The sequence below is a fragment of the Cupressus sempervirens genome, chromosome 8 (assembly GCF_028749045.1).
Source record: "Cupressus sempervirens isolate cs-2001-9-10 chromosome 8, ASM2874904v1, whole genome shotgun sequence".
Taxonomy (NCBI): Eukaryota; Viridiplantae; Streptophyta; class Pinopsida; order Cupressales; family Cupressaceae; genus Cupressus; species Cupressus sempervirens.
In genome coordinates this window covers 376,044,572-376,061,138 of record NC_143125.1, presented here as the reverse complement: position 1 = coordinate 376,061,138, position 16,567 = coordinate 376,044,572, and the positions used below count along the sequence as shown (strand labels likewise).

Here is a 16,567-nt window from a genome sequence, read left to right as displayed (position 1 = left end):
AGTAATTTTCAAAAGGTAAGAAGATTGATAAAAGATAGAGGAATAAAAGAGCTACCTAGATGCAGCTAGATTGAAATAGGTAAAATGGTCCATTATTTTGATATAGGGTTAAGATTGTCCACAAACATATGAGAGTATGCAAAGTTGGAAATTTATCTTGCAACATGAAGAAAATGGATATATTAGTCTTTTAGTTATTCATTGTTTTTTGGTTGGTTAAAATGATTAGAAATCTTCTACTTTTCTTTTAGTTCCTCAAATTCTTTTGCAAACAAGCTAAATAACTCTAAAGTTCAATCTTTTATATAGTTGGTGTTTTGGGCATTTTAATTTGATTATTTTTCTCTGTTTGATCTTTTCAATTTCTATCATTGGATTGTAAATTGCGAACAGATCCAAATAGTGAGTTTATTTGTTCATCTTCATTAGTTTGGTAATTTCATTTTGAAGTTTTGATTTATGTAAATGGCTCATCTAAAATTAAAAAGAGAATGAATTTAACATCCAATATATTTTACAAGGCCTATGTTCTGCAAATGTTTGTACTATTTGTTTTACTAGTACAATCCTCAGGGGGCAATATGGGGCAACATTATGTGCGGGCATGGTGTGTCGAAGGATCTGATTAATTGGAAGCCATTATACTTTGTAATCATTCCAAGTGAATTGTATGACATAAAAGGTTGCTAGTCTAGCTTTGCTACACCTTTTTCTAGAGAAAAGCCAATGATTCTTTACACAAGATGGGACAACTCCTCTAGATAGATTCAAAACATGGTTGTTCCTAAAGACCCATCTGATCCCTACTTAAAAGAATAAGTGAAGATCCCTGAAAATCCCATCATTGTTCTAGAGAAAGGACTCAATGGGAGCTCTTTCAAAGATCCAACCACTGGATGGCTTAGAAAAGATGGAAGGTGGAGAATTGTTGTGGAAAATAAGGAAGATTGGCATCTTAATGGAAAGGCCCTTTTTTACACAAGCAAAGATTTTGTTCACTGGACCAAAAAGAAGGACCCTCTCCATTCCTCTAAGAAGACAAGAATGTGGGAGTACCCTGATTTTTATCCTATTTCTCCATTGGGAAAACTGTTGGAAATATTCAAGATATGACAAGTTACTGAGAGGGGAGGGGTGAATCAGTAACTTCTAAAATTTCAAACAATAAAACTGTATACTAATATATTCACCATTCATCCAAGTAACCTACTGTAAGCATGAAACAAAATCATTTGCAACACTTGAACACACAGATTTGGTGACCCAGAAACCTTCCAAATAGAAAGTAAAACTGGGGTGGGGATGAAACCCACAAGCTTCGTTACTGCAGTATGAAGTTGGCCGGTTAAGGCTTACAATGACCACTTCTGGTGATCTGCCCTGTTAGGAGCACAAAGGATTGCTAGATCCACCTTGTTAGAGGATTTCCAAACATACAATAAAGTATGCACTCTGTTAGGAGATTTACAAAAGACTGTTAAGTCTACCTTGTTAAAGGATTTACAAAAATTGATTCACCTGTTAGAATGAAACAGTGGATCTGATTGCAACTGATTGCTGATAAGATCCACTATGCTCTGATTCACCTTGATGTGATAGATAAAACTTTTCTTCTTCAAAACTCGACCTGCTAAATATCTTCACAATTCAGCCCACATACTTTCGCACGCATGTATTTCTTTCGCACTTTCACACTTTTACACTTTCACATTTCCATTCATTACCATTGCCATAACAACTATATTTGAATGATACAATACATTGCATATATATACCATCCATATAAACAATACATGCAAGGTCGGCTAAACAATACATGCAAGGTCAGCTAAACAATAAGTGCAAATCTCTATACAAAGTCGGCCCAAGGTAAAAACTCGGGTTCACTGAACTAACTCAGTGTCCTTCTGATACTCGGCGTCCACTGTGTTACTCGGCATCGTCATGCACTCGGTAGAAGTGAAGGCACGGTTCATACTAAACACTTCAAGTAGTTCTGAACTCGGTAACCACTAGAGACTCGGTAGAAGAGATGTCACTCGGTGAATACTTCTATCTGAACTGTAGCTCGGTGATCAAAGGAAACACTTGATAGAACCTTGTGACTTGGTGATAGTTAGTTTCCTTGATAACCGTCTGAGCTTGGTAAAATTAATTTCCTTGATAACCTCAGGAGCTCGATTATCATGAAGTTCTCGATTACATCTTAGTACATCTTCACTCGGTCAAAATTGATTCCTTTCTTTACCTTGAACTCTCGGTAAACACTGGATGCTTTGTTCACCTTGATCACTCGGTAAACACTGACTTCTTTGTTCACCTTGATTACTCGGTAAATATTGGCTTCTTTGTTCACCTTGATTACTCGGTAAATACCGACTTCTTTGTTCACCTTGATTACTCGGTAAACACTGAGAACTAGGTAAAGCTTGGCTTCCGGTGAGAGCTCGGTAAGCATTCAGAATCCAATAAGTGTTGTAACTAATGACAAAAATGTATCATAATGCCAACAAAAACATGGTCTTGATACTTCTATTACTGGGCCTAAGATCAAACATGTCTTGAAGGCATCCCTCAATGAAACAAGATTTGAGTATTATACAATTGGGACTTACTTCATAGACATTGATAAGTATGTTCTAGACAATACAAGTGCTGACAACAAATATGGATTGAGATATTATTATGGAAAATTCTACGCATCCAAAACATTTTTTGATAATCATAAGAATAGAAGGGTCTTGTGGGGATGGATCAATGAGTTGGACAGTGTTCAGGATGATATTGCAAAGGGGTGACCTGGTGTTCAGGTAAGGTTTGACCCAAATTTTCACATCTATATATTTATGTAGTCTTATTACCTAGAAACTAATTGTATTGAATGTTTTTTGATGACTTCTAGTCTTTTAGCTATTCATTATTTTTTGGTTGGAATATACTGTGTACATGTAAATTTGTTTAGTTGTCATTTGGTCGATTCTCTATTTTTTTTTGTTGGTTCATTTTTATTTAAAACTAATGAAAAATTGTAGTAATTCAAAAATGAATATTGTTCCTCATCTTATACTATTTTCACATTAATATCTTGTGGAGATTATATTTTTTTGGACTATACAAAGTTTTCATAAGTGACCCAATATCTGGTTGTTTTGCAAGAAGAAGTGACAGTGATTCAGAAGAATTTTTGAAGATGAAAGTGACAAGGATGCAAATAAAAATAAACCCATGGTATGATGATGGATTGGAAGGTTTCCATTTGGGAAGGTATTATTCTATTTTTTTTATTCTATCTTATAGCTCATTTAAGACCTTCTTGATGAAAGGTTGAGACTGCTAACAAGAAGAGGACTTTTTTGGAGTCATCTACAAAACCTAAAATTACTACTGATAAAAAGCCAAAGACAACAGTAATTGGTGAAGCACAAAAGTCAAGTGAGTGCTTAAATACTTTCTCATTAACAATGTGCTGATATTTTGAAAATTAATTTGATATTGAAACTTGTCTTAAATTATGAAATTGGTAACATGACTAGAGGGAAGTTTCAATTATTTGAAAGCAAATGGCTTGCACTCAATTAATAATAAATCTAAGTGAAGATGAAGTTAAATTATACTAAATTCTAGTTGATATGGGTGATCAACCTTATTTTTGTGTACTTGGTTACCTTCTACATCACTATTCTCTAGCAAATTTCATTTTCATGGAGAATTTAAGGAATTCATGTTAATGACTGAGTAAGTGGTTATAATTCCAATTGAATTATATTATAGTTTTTAGCATTTATAAACAATCTTATGTATTCTATATGGATGATGGTTTTTCCTTTGTGCTTGGTTAAAATGCAGGGAATAGACTAGTGGCTTTTATGTCTATAATTGATATGAAATAGAAAAACAACGAGGATTTGTGTGTTTATTGTTGTTCCTATTATGTTTAGTTTTTATGATGAAAAATAATTTCAAACAAGGAGGGACCCATAGTGGATACATTTACATCTTTTTTTGCCTTAGTCACTAATTAATTCTTTTTAAACATATATGCACTTGAAGTACAAATATTTTCAACCAAGAAAGAGAAATATGGAAGCAAATAATAGAGCTTTAACACTATCGCATTGTTAAGCAATTAAGATTCATGAAGGCATCTACTAAGCTTGCTTCTATTCATAGATTTTTCTCCAAAGATTCAAGGGGATGATGGGATGTCATATCTTTTTTGGTCTAAACTTGTTGTGACACAAGACAAATGGAAACCTATCTAAGGGTTTCACTTTGGCTTGATTAAATCATTTTGTTGAGCTTACTGCACTAAACTGAGGATATTCAAATGAACTCAAAATATTTGTTGTTGTCATGTGTCTAAATGGAATGTGTATTATATATATAGTTTTCTTCTGGTTCTTGAGATTGACTCCACTAGTACATATATTTGATAAATAGTTATTTTCTACATTTGTACACTAATCAATTGAAATTGTAGAAGCTACTATGAACTTGGGAATATTTGATTGAGCTTAGTCTTTATTGTAGTCATATCCTTCTAGGCTAGAAGAAACAGCCAACAACCTATTTCCTCCTAGGGTTGTACATGTAATAGTTAAAGAGGATGCAATGCTACCCCTAATTGTCGAACATTGAAGAATTGCCTAGTCCATAGCCCTTAAATAAACAATGTTGACCAAGTTGAGATTAGAAGCCTTATTCAACACACCTTCACTTATTTTTTCCACTTTGGCTTCTACATCAACACTCATATAGAGGATAGGAGCCCACAACAGAGATGAAGATTGTCAGTCTGTAGTGAAAGTTAATCGATGAGGAGGAGTTCTTAAACCATATTGTGTGATCAAAAAATATGAAGTGCCTCACACCCTTGTAAGTATTTCAATATTCTTAGCTTCTTTGAGGCATTCTATAAAATAGTTCACATGCCTTACCCATGATTTGACATTTTGCATGCATCCTGCAATCTCTCATCCTACTGATGATGGATTATAGAGAGTGATCTGAAATGATGATGCTAAAAAACACACACACAATCAAATCCAAAATGAACTTGCATTACAAATGAATTGTGGAAATCTAATATTGTTAATTTTGCATTCATGTCTACTAGAACAATCACAACTTAAACATATATAAATCTTCATTTGTTGAGTAGTATGTGCCTGGTTCTAGTTTGGTCTGACCTTGCTTGCATTTAATTTTGGTATAGGTAGTTAATATTTACTGTGAGCTTACTTATGGTTGTGCATACATTTAATGTAAGGTTTAGCTTTGTGATAGGTTGAATTGTGGTTGCACAAGTATTTAAGGAGGTCTAGGATCGAGTTTTTAAAAAGAAAACAAAAACTTAGAATAGTAAGGAGCAGAATGCAAAGTAGGATCATTAAGGATTGTAATTGAATTGTTACATGGTTATAACCTAAAAGGCCTTACAGCTAGGCATGTATGTTGATTATTTAATGAATCACTAAAAGTGATTTTCTCTTCATCCTCCTTTGGTTGCTATTCTTTGTATTGTGTTTTTGTTGTGTTCACTCTTGTAGGGTGGTTTGGATAGTTGGGTGTGCCTTTGGCCCTAGTTATTCTATCCCTCCTTGCACCAATTGGATTTCTATTTTGGGCAATCCTACAAGACTTGGTTAGGTGAGTACAGTCAAAGAAAGGGCCTTTATAGACTAGGAACAACACTTATCTCATAATGTTGAGACAACAAATGTTGCCTCAACATAGTGATTGGTTAGAATGCCACATGATCTAAAAATAAGAGAACCCCACTCTCCACAAAACTAGACTCTTGCTATAATTAGGATTCCTTGGTATATTGACTTGGGGAGAAATCAATGCAAACATTGGTTACCATTAAGATATCAGCCCCCAATTCTCTTGCAACCACTACTAGCAGCAAATGACAATGTAGAAGATCATGACATGACTACTGAAGTTTGGCGATGGAAGAGGCTTAAGACAAATTATGGTTACTTCGATTATGTGAAGAATGAGTCAGGTGAAAGGACACCTAAGGACTAGAGAGTGCATTCTTGAATTAGAAGCTTCATGATTGTTGGGGACTAGAAATAGATCAGTTGGGGGAATGATGAGCCTCTAAAAGGCTATTATTTTGAGAACCTTTTATCTTATTTTTTAAAGAATTATCTTGCAAAAAAAATTTATGACTCTATGGTTTGAGCAAAAGAACTTATATTTTTATGAATATATTATCTATATGTTAAGACATGAAGATTGAAGTATAGACAATTCAAATATGTTGTGTTTTCTTGAATCTATGGACTTCTATGGTTTAATGAAGTAATATTTCATCCTGATAAATGTTTCCTCATCCATGCTATGTTTGGGTAGATTCATTCCTATAGCCAAAGGATTTGCAAAGAGTGACACTTTGAACATTATACCTTTTCTAACATTAATGATGAAATTAATATATATGTATGTGTAATTTGTTGCATTCAATGTTTTGTAGGTACTTGCCACACATATGCTAACCAAATTGATGAATCACCACAACAATTATATTATTGTGTGATTTTTATTATGGTAGCACACAAATATAGCTTCCTCAACCTACTATATTCTTAGAGGAGTTAAATCACACTTAATGATATTTCTGTTGTAAACTTTTTGATTTGTAATTGATCCTCATTGATGGATTAATCATAGAAGTAGGAAGTTGTTGTAGCTTTCCTTTAAATAATGCTCGTTGTAGCTTTGAAAGAAGTTTTTTCTAGGAGGAAGATAGAATAGATTGTTTTTTCACATCAATAGTGTGTAATCTTGTTTTTAATTAGATGTAACCCCTTACTATGAATGAAGAGAATACAAAGTTCAAGTTTCCATCTTCTGTCTTGGTCATCTTCTCTATTCACTCATCCAAGGGGGCCCACTTGGTGAGTGAACTACTTTGTTAGAATAGATTTTATTTAATTTTTTTTTTCTATGCAAAGTAAACTTCTATTATTCCTATAGCCATTTATAATAGAATCATTGAACTATTTCTGTAGCATAGGTGCATAGATAGATTTATTATTTGTAGTAGTAGTACTCTAAGCTTTAACACAAGATGTCATTTTAGTTCCTACTTAGTTTCCTTCAAAATTCCTTTTATATTTTAGTTATAATGACTTAAAGAGGAATTAGAGCATATATTTTGTAGTCACCCTCTCAAGCTTATGCTCCCAAGTTGACAAAATAAAATGAAGTCAGTGTGTTATTCTTAGGGAAACATGTGATTATGTCTAATGATGGAGTCAATGTGAAAGGATGTCCAATCCTTTGTTATTGAGGTATTTAGTTGACTAGACAATATATCTATCTTGCATTTCATACACACACACTGAGGGTTTTAAGGAATTGGATACCTTTCCTCTATTCTTCCTAGATCTAGTTTACATTAGTGTTCCTTATTCATTTAGTTAACACTAATCTCTCTAGACTTAGTTCCTTAGAATTGAGATTGAAAGGATTTTTTTCCTTATATTCTCTCTTTCTACATTATATACATGCATATATGTGAGTAGGTTATGTGATGAACTTACATTTTGTATCCTTGATTCTTATTTCCTACCTCACATTTATTGGTGAACTCGGCTTACAACATTTTCACTTCTACTTTGGTGTTAGTTTTTCATTCAAAGTTAGCTCTTTATCTTGTGATCTATCTTTGTGTGCTCTATATATTTCTTTACATTATATTTTTTTGGAGTTCCTATCATAAGGTTATATTTATTAGTGTCTTTTTTTCTTGTGTGTTGTATGATCTTTACTACTTTTAGTCCTACTTATATCATTCTTATTAAGAGAATTCATAGACTCATGGCTCTTTTTAATTTGGATTCCTCTTCTCCTCTTCTTTGAAACCTTAATGACCCTATGGTTTCTCATGATCCTAATCCTTCTATGGAGCATGACTATTTCCACTCATCTCATGATGAGGATGGAGCTTTAAGATTCCCTCTTGACCATGTTGATAAGCTTTCTACTAAGATTGATAAAATACATTTTTGGCTTTTACAAGAAAATCACAATACCGAAACTATTGCTACTTTTGATGCTCTAAAAAAATGGATCTATAATGATGAACATGGTGTTAATATTTTGTGTGCTCTTACTCACCTTGTCCATACTCATCTTAATCCTTTGAATCAAGTTGCTTCTGAAGCAAGGATGACTCCTTTTATTTCTACTCTTAAGCCCATTTTTCCTATTTATGTGCTAGCATTTCCACTTATGTTCCCCCTATTATGAGTACTTCTATCTAGATATCTAATCATCTTAGTCATTTTCCTATCCCTTCTTTTCTTGTGAGCATTCCTCCTATTTCATTGCCAACTTCACAACCTTCATATAATAGTGTTCCTTTCACTTGTCTTAATCCTTCTACTATGGTTCCAAATGTTCAAGCTATGGTTTCTTCTATTTTGGCTAATTCATACACTTTTCCTAGTGTGTCAAATGTGCCTATTCCACCTATTCCTTCTAATGATTCTACTATCCTTAATCTAGCTTAGACAATGTCTTCTTTGCAACAACAACTTGCTTCCTTCACTCAATCTAAGTGTAATGTTCCTACATGTGGGTAGTTCTTTTTCTTTTGATATTATATTTATGTTTTCTCCTTTACAACCTAATATGCCTTGCCTTGAAACTTACAATGGTAATGGTGATCCTATGACACATCTTAAAACTTTCCAAGTTCTATGTAGTGACTATACTCATGACCATAGGATTTTAGCTAAGTTGTTTTCTTGCACTTTTTGTGACAAATATTTACAATGATATTTCTCTTTGTCACCTTATTATATTGACTCTTTTCATGAACATGCTAATGCTTTCATACAAAAAAATTAGAATAATATTGGTTTTTTTATTTCTTTGATTGATTTGATGCATTGTAAACAAGGCCCTAAAGAGAAAGTGACTAATTTTATTGGCAGATTTAAGCATTTTTGGTCTTATATTTCTTATCATGTGCTTGATATTGGTGTTCAACATATATTTATTGCAAATTTATAAAAACACATTAGAGATAAGATTTTTCTTACTGAGTTTACTTCTTTTTCACAAATCTGTGCAATGATTTATCATTATCAATTACAAGTGAGTCAGTTTGAGTGCACCACTCCAATGACTCCTATACTTGTTAATAAGAGTGATCTCACACCTATTCCTAACAAATTCTACAAACCTAAAAAATTATGTCAAGATCAAAAAATCATGAATATAGTAGATGATCAAGTATCTTCTTTATCTCAGAGTGTCCCTAATTCTTGCACTATTTTTCAAATGAACTATAAGTTTACTCCTCTCTATGAATCTTTTTATTCTATTATGATTAGGTTGGTTAGTGCTAATATGATTACACTTACTGCTATTAAGCCTCTTTTTCCTTCTACTACATCAAGTCCACACTTTATTCCTCAAGCTTTTTATCAATTTCATAACCAAACTAAACATGATACTATTGGAGACTTACAATTGGGACAATTTTCGTTTTGTCATTGATTTCAAATATATTTGATAAGACATATTTCTACCTAATATAAATGCCATATCTATTTCATTGATGAAGAGGATTTAAGAAATTTCTCATAACAATAGTACCTAGAGGAAAGGTTGAGTTATGAAAAGAAAGCTACAATGGGCATTTGAATAGTTAGATTTTGATAAGACATAGTGATTGTTTATATCAAGGAAGTTAAGCTAAGCTAGAAAATAGAGTAAAAGGTTACAGAATGGTGAGTGATGCTAGTGTCAATCGAGCCATAGTATTTTTTGAATAAATCTAGTGTTCACCAAGCATCAGTATCAACGGAACAAGATAGTTGATATCGAGCTAGAAGTTTTACTTCAACCAAGTGCTTATGTGATGACTGAGTATCAAAACTTGGTGATTGTCAAGTAACAATTTTGAGATTGAATTCAAGGAAATAGTAATTCCTAGCCGACTTGGTTGATTTCTTGGGAGATGTAAATCATGTTGAAGATAAGATTGATTAGTTGAATCATTAAATTCAAGGCAAGGATTAAGTAAAGACCTAATTGATGGATTCCATAGAAGTTTCTAGAGAATGATCAAGAAGGTGGATAGGTACAATGAATTGTCTTGAACCTAATCCTATACCTTAAGATCTATGGTGATTGTGGAGAATGGAAAAGAAAGAATTACCTATTTAAAGAGGTACAAAGCTGAACTCAAGAGTAGAGTGTGGGTGTAAGTGTCAAGCACAGATAGAAGAAGTTTGATTAGAGACACACAAGTGTGAATGCAAAGATAAAGGAGATTGCTTGCACATTTGTTGTTGATATTAATAAGTGAAATCTGAGTAGATGACTTAAGTTTTGTTGGAAGGAGAAGATTGATTTCTTGAAGGGTTGCCAAGTGAATCAAGAACATAGATGACAGTGGAGAGCTTATCAGTGAATCAACACATGAACCAAATAGTGATCTAAACTTGCAAAGTGAGTTTTAATCATATAGATCAAACCCCTACTATTTTCTTTCTAATCATTGTAAACATTTTGTATTGAAATCCTTTTAATAGACATTGACCTAATAGTTTTTTGAAAGACTTAATAGTCTATTTAAATCCTTTAACAAGGTGACATTCTAAATGGAATGATCAAAGTCCTCTTACAAGGCCACTCCTAATAGGGTGATTAAAAACTCTAACCAGGTCATGTTTAATAATGTGTATTGTGAACCTTTAATAGGGTTGGCTCCTAATAGAGCTCACTTCAAAAGAGTGAAAATTTGGTGACATGTTGTTGGTGGCTTTTCCCAAATTGGGTTTCCACGTAAAATTCTAGTGTCAAACTTGTGTTGAATGTTTTATATGTTTTTCAGTTTATATTCAACAAAGTATGTTATGTTTGATAGTAATTTTATCAATACAGTAGATACTGGGCAATAGTGAGATAAGAAAAATAGTAAGTTTCTATGTTTAATTATTCAAATGGTACTTATGTACCTTGAGTAGCTAATTCACCCCACCCACCCCCCCCCCCCCCCAACTTCACTTACAGAGAAAATTTTAAGGTACTAAAAGACAAAGATCATGACTCACAAAAGATATGTACCAAAGCTAAACAAAGAAAACTTTCCTGCATGGAAAACCTTGATGAGGTTGCATATATCTAGTATGAATGATGTTGCTATCAACTTTGTGGAAAATTATCATGTAAAGGTAACAACTACTCCTCTAACAACTGATCAATTAAAGAAGAAGCAAGAACAGAATCAAGCAATATTGGAGATTGCCATAGCCCTAAGCTATGATGAGTCTAATGACTTAAAAGATTTTGATAGTTCAAAGAACATGTGGGAAAAATTGAATACTATATATGGAGGTGATGACAATGTCTTGAAAGCCAAATCAAAGAGCTTGAGAGGTAAATTTAATGACATGAGAATGATTGAAGGTGAGAATATACTACAATACTGCACAAGAATCAAATAAATTGTTAGCATTATTCGTGTTGAAAATGGAGAAATCAAAGATGAAATTGTGATGAGCAAAGTATTGATCACTCTACTCCCTATATATGCTATTAGAGTGTCTACAATTCTAGAACTAAGATGCACACCAGGTAACACGTTGACCTTGGAAGGCATAATTGGTAGACTAACTACTTTTGAGATGTCTAACTTTGATAACTACACACATGCTACTATTGAATCTACCTTTAAGTCACAACTGGTTCTTAGCAAAAGAAAAGGAAAAAATATGTGAAGATTAAATTGACAATTCTAATGATGGGATTGATGAACTTGAAGCCCTTATTACAAAATGATTTGGAAGAGGAAAAGGTAAATTACTTATTATATGTTTTTCATGCAATAAGGTTGGTTATATTATTTCTAGGTGTCTTGACAAAGAGAATAAGGATGATAGAAAGGAAAGAAAGTACAAAGGAAGAAGAGATGATTGAGACTACAAGAGAAACTAGGATGACAAATATAAGAAATCTTGTTATATTGTTGAAGAAGAAACTAACAATGAATCTAAAATTAATGATGATGAAGTTGTCTATGTTTCTATGAAAAATGATTTTGATAAAGATGAGAAAACTGCATTAATCTCTTATGTAAGCAAAAGTGATAGATGGATAATTGATAATGGATGTTCAAACCATATGGCTAGTAATAAAGATTCATTTGAGGATATTGGTCTATACAAAGGTGCATGTGTCAAATTTGGTAATGATATTCCTACTGAAAATAATTAGTCAATTATATATTATCATTGATGTTACACAAATGTCACACTCTAACCAAGCACAACTAGTAGTAACCAATCTTAGTTAGGCAATGAAGAAGACTCTAGTATTAGCCAAGCAAAATTCAAAAGGAACCTAGTTCAAAGAACTAGTGTTAACAAAGTTAAGTCAGTCAATGAAGGATTTCAATACTAATTGAGTCAGATTGGTTACCATAGGAGCTCATTGTAAATGGAGTTAGGTTAGTTACCAAAGGAACTCAATGTTAACCAAGTGATTCAGTTTAGTATCAACCGACTTTCAACAGAAGACTTTTGTTAATTAAAAGGTTAATTCAAACTAACTTAGTGGATGCTAATTATTTTTTGGAAAAATAATTTCAAGATAACTTGACATGGGATTTCATATATATTAAAGGTCAAGTTGTAGATTGAAGTATGTAGTTTTGAAGAAGAATACATTATGCGAATTAAGAAGAATATCTGATTGAGGACATAGTATCCAAGGAGCCATAAAGAATATTCTAATCAAGGAGAATCCAAAGGATAAACCAAAAAATCTACAAATCAGTTGCTTCATCAATCAAGTCAATCATTGTTACTCTCTAACAATTGTAGCAGTGAAGAAAATCTCTTAATAGGATTAATTTAATAGTTAGTTATGTAAATCCTCTAATGAGGTGGAATTTCTAGATTGAAGTGTCTTAAGATCTCTAACAAGGCCACTCCTAATAGGTAATTCAAATCCTCTAACAAGATCACACTTAACCATGTGTTTTGTAACCTTTAACAAGGTTGGCTCCTAATAGGGCTCACTTCAGAAGAGTGAAAAGTTGTAACTAGTTGCATTGGTGGTTTTCTCAAATTGGTTTTCCCCATTAGATCTTGGTGTCTCATGTTTTCATTTTTTATTTTTTATTTTTTGTGTTTCTTCAAGTAAGTTACTAAAGGTTCATATACATTAATATATTAAGATTTCTTTGTTAATCAAGTTATAGTATATATCTACTTCTAACCAAGCAATGCAAGATCTTATCTTAGTAAGAAGTTTGTAAAGACATTCAAGGGACTTGAAATTATTTTTATGGTAATTGATTCACCCCTCCCCTCTCAATTACTCCTCTTATATTTCCAAAAATTGGTATCAGAGCTATTGGTGCTTGCAGGAAAGGTTTCAAAGGCCTAAGCTAAAGATAAAGATGTCTTATAGAAGAGATATCCCTAAGCTTAGCAGAGATAACTTTGTAGCATGGTAGGAACTCATGAAGCTACATCTGGGAACAATTAGAGATATAGGTTTTCACTTCTTAGAGAATTAGTATGTGGCACCTCCAAAGCCTTTAACTATAGATCAGATGGTGGACATGAAGAATCACAACACAATAATGATTGATATTATTTCCTCTCTCAACTATTCTAAATTTGATGAAGTCAAAGATTGTCCTACTACCTATGACATGTGGAACAAGATAGAAAAAATCTATGGAGGAGATGACAATGTGAAAAGAGCCAAGGCAAAGATTCTAAGAGGCCAATTTGATCAGATGAAGATGAAAGAAGATGAAAACATTGCAAAATATAGTGAAGGAATCAAGAGACAAGTATTACACCAAGTACACCTCAATAGAAGAAATAAATCCATCATGGATTGTGCAAGAACATTGATGATAGAGAAAAATGTTGCAACCAAATACTGGAAAGAAGCAATCAACATAGTAGTTTATACCTTGAACCAAGTTCAACTGAAGAAAGGTACATATCAAACACCTTATGAATTATGGTATGGCTATAAACCTAATGTCTATTATTTCAAAGTATTTGGAAGAAAAAGTTATATCTTGAAAGAGGCAAGGAAAGGAAATTTTGATACAAAAACTGATGAAGGCATATTTCTAAGATACTCTAACAAGAGCAAAGCATATAAATGTTTGAATCTTTCTACTCACAAGGTTATAGAAATTATACATGTAAAAATTGATGAGTTTGAAGAAAAGAGTGAAGAACAAAGAAGCAAGGAACCTAAAGACTACAAAAAATTTGTTTACTATAAGCTTGAAACTCTACCCTAGATTCAAGAAAATGTGACTGGGCAATAACAAATAGCACTACCCTAGCAATCAACACCACCCAACTCACCTAAGTCTGCAGTACAAACCAATAAATATTCAATGCAACCTAAGTTGTAGCTAGCAGCAAAGGAACCCAAGTCACAGTCAGAGGAAATTGAGTCTCAGACAGTGGGACCCAAGAAAAGTTTAGAAATTCATAAAACCTCTGAGCATGGTGAACCAAGTAAAACAAGTCCAAAATCTAGAACAAAGGAACTTGTAATTGCTAGATATGTCAAAAGGCATCATGCACCTGAAAAAATAATTGGAGATCAAAAAGGAGGTATAATGACAAGGAACAAGCTAAAAGGTACTTTTTTTCTTACTGAATTTGAACCTACAACTATAAAAGATACTTTGAGTAATGAAATTTGGATAGAGGTAATGAATGAAGAAATTGAGCAAATTGAAAGGAACAAAACTTGGACTCTTGTTCTAGACCCAAGGATAAAAATGTAATTTGTAAAAAGTGGGTTTTTAGAAATAAATTGAATGAATATGGTGAAGTATCAAAGAATAAGGCAAGGTTGGTGTACAAATGATATATAGAGGATTCAAAGTGTATCAAATGGATGTAAAATTAGCTTTCTTGAATGGAATTCTAGAGGAAGAATTATACATTGATCAACTAGAAGGTTTCATTGATCCAAATAAAAGAGACATGGTCTACAAAAGAGGTAGAATATGTTGCTACAATAGTTAATTGTTCTAAAATAATCTAGTTCAAGCAACTACTGTTAAGAATGAAGGAAGAAATTAAGGATCCAGTGGTTATCTATTTTGATAAAACAAGTGCAATTAACATATCCAAGAATCCAGTAATGCACACCAAGACAAAAAAAACATTGCAATCAAGTAACATTTTCTAAGAGAGTTAGTTCAAGATAAAGAGGTCAGATTAGAATATGTGAACACAAAGGAATAAGTTGCTGACATATTCACCAAGCCATTACCTAAAGATGCATTTTTTTATCTCAGAGGTAAGCTAGGGTTCATTCCCCTATCTGATGCTTAGTAGAGTATATATTAGTGATGCATCAACCAAGCTATATTAAAGATCTATCTATTTGATGCAAGAATTTTAGAGCTTATTACATATAAATTAGTACATCAAGTACATTGCAAATTCATTGTATAAATTCTTTGGAATTTGATGCCAAAGAGGGAAATATTGAAACATGTCACTATCAAAAGAATTGAGGGAGAGATTGATTGTTTTTTGAATCAACGGAAGTTATCTTTAAGAGGGAGATTTTGATCAGATAGAGTTTGATGTCAGAGGGAGAATCTTAGAGAAAGTTCTCATGGAATTAGAATGAAACTAAGGATTTTATAAAATTATATAAATCATTCTATTGATTGAAGCTTTCTTTGCATAATGACATGTTGTGTTGCCATCAATACCAAAGAGGGAGATTGTTGAAAATAATTATTCAATTGTATATTGTCATTGATGTTACACAAATGTCACACTCTAATTGAGTACAACTAGTAGTATTCAAGCTCGGTTGGGCATTGAAGAAGACTTTAGTATTAGTTGAGAAGAATTCAAAAGGAGCCTAGTTTAGATAACTAGTGTTAGGCAAGTTAAGTTGATCAATGAAATATTTCAATACTAACCGTGTTAGGTCGATTACCATAGGAGCTTAGTGTAAACTGAGTTAGGTCAGTTACTAAAGCAACTCAGTGTTAACCAAGTGATTTAGTTTATATTAGTCAACCTTCAACAAAATAATTTTTTCATTAAAAGGTTAATTCAAGATAACTTAGTGGATGTTAATTGTTTGTTTGAAAAGGGTTTTCAAGCTTACTTGACATGGGGATTCATATATATGAAAGGTCAAGTTGTGGATTGAAGTATGTAGTTTTGAAGAAGAATACATGATATGAATTAAGAAGGATATCTGATTGGGGATAGAGTATCTAGGGAGCTGCAAAGAATATTCTAATCAAGAAGGATCTATAGGATAAACTAGAATAGTGATCTAAATCTACAAAGTAATTGCTTCATCAATCAAGTTAATCATTGTTACTCCCTACCAATTGTAGCAGTGAAGAAAATCTCTTAATAGAGTTGACATAACGGTCATTTTTCGTAAATCCTCTAAAAAGGTGACATTTCTAGATTGAAGTGTCTAAATACCTCTAACAAGGCCACTCCTAACAGGGTGATTCAAATTCTTTAATACGGTCACACTTAACTATGTGTTTTGTAAATGGGGC

The 16,567-nt window shown here is 32.7% G+C and overlaps 1 pseudogene; it reads left to right on the top strand.

Annotated features, from left to right (window-relative positions):
• Positions 1-525: 525 nt before the first annotated feature.
• Positions 526-16,567, top strand: part of LOC149542878 (beta-fructofuranosidase, insoluble isoenzyme 1-like) — a 33,768-nt pseudogene continuing 17,726 nt past the window's right edge.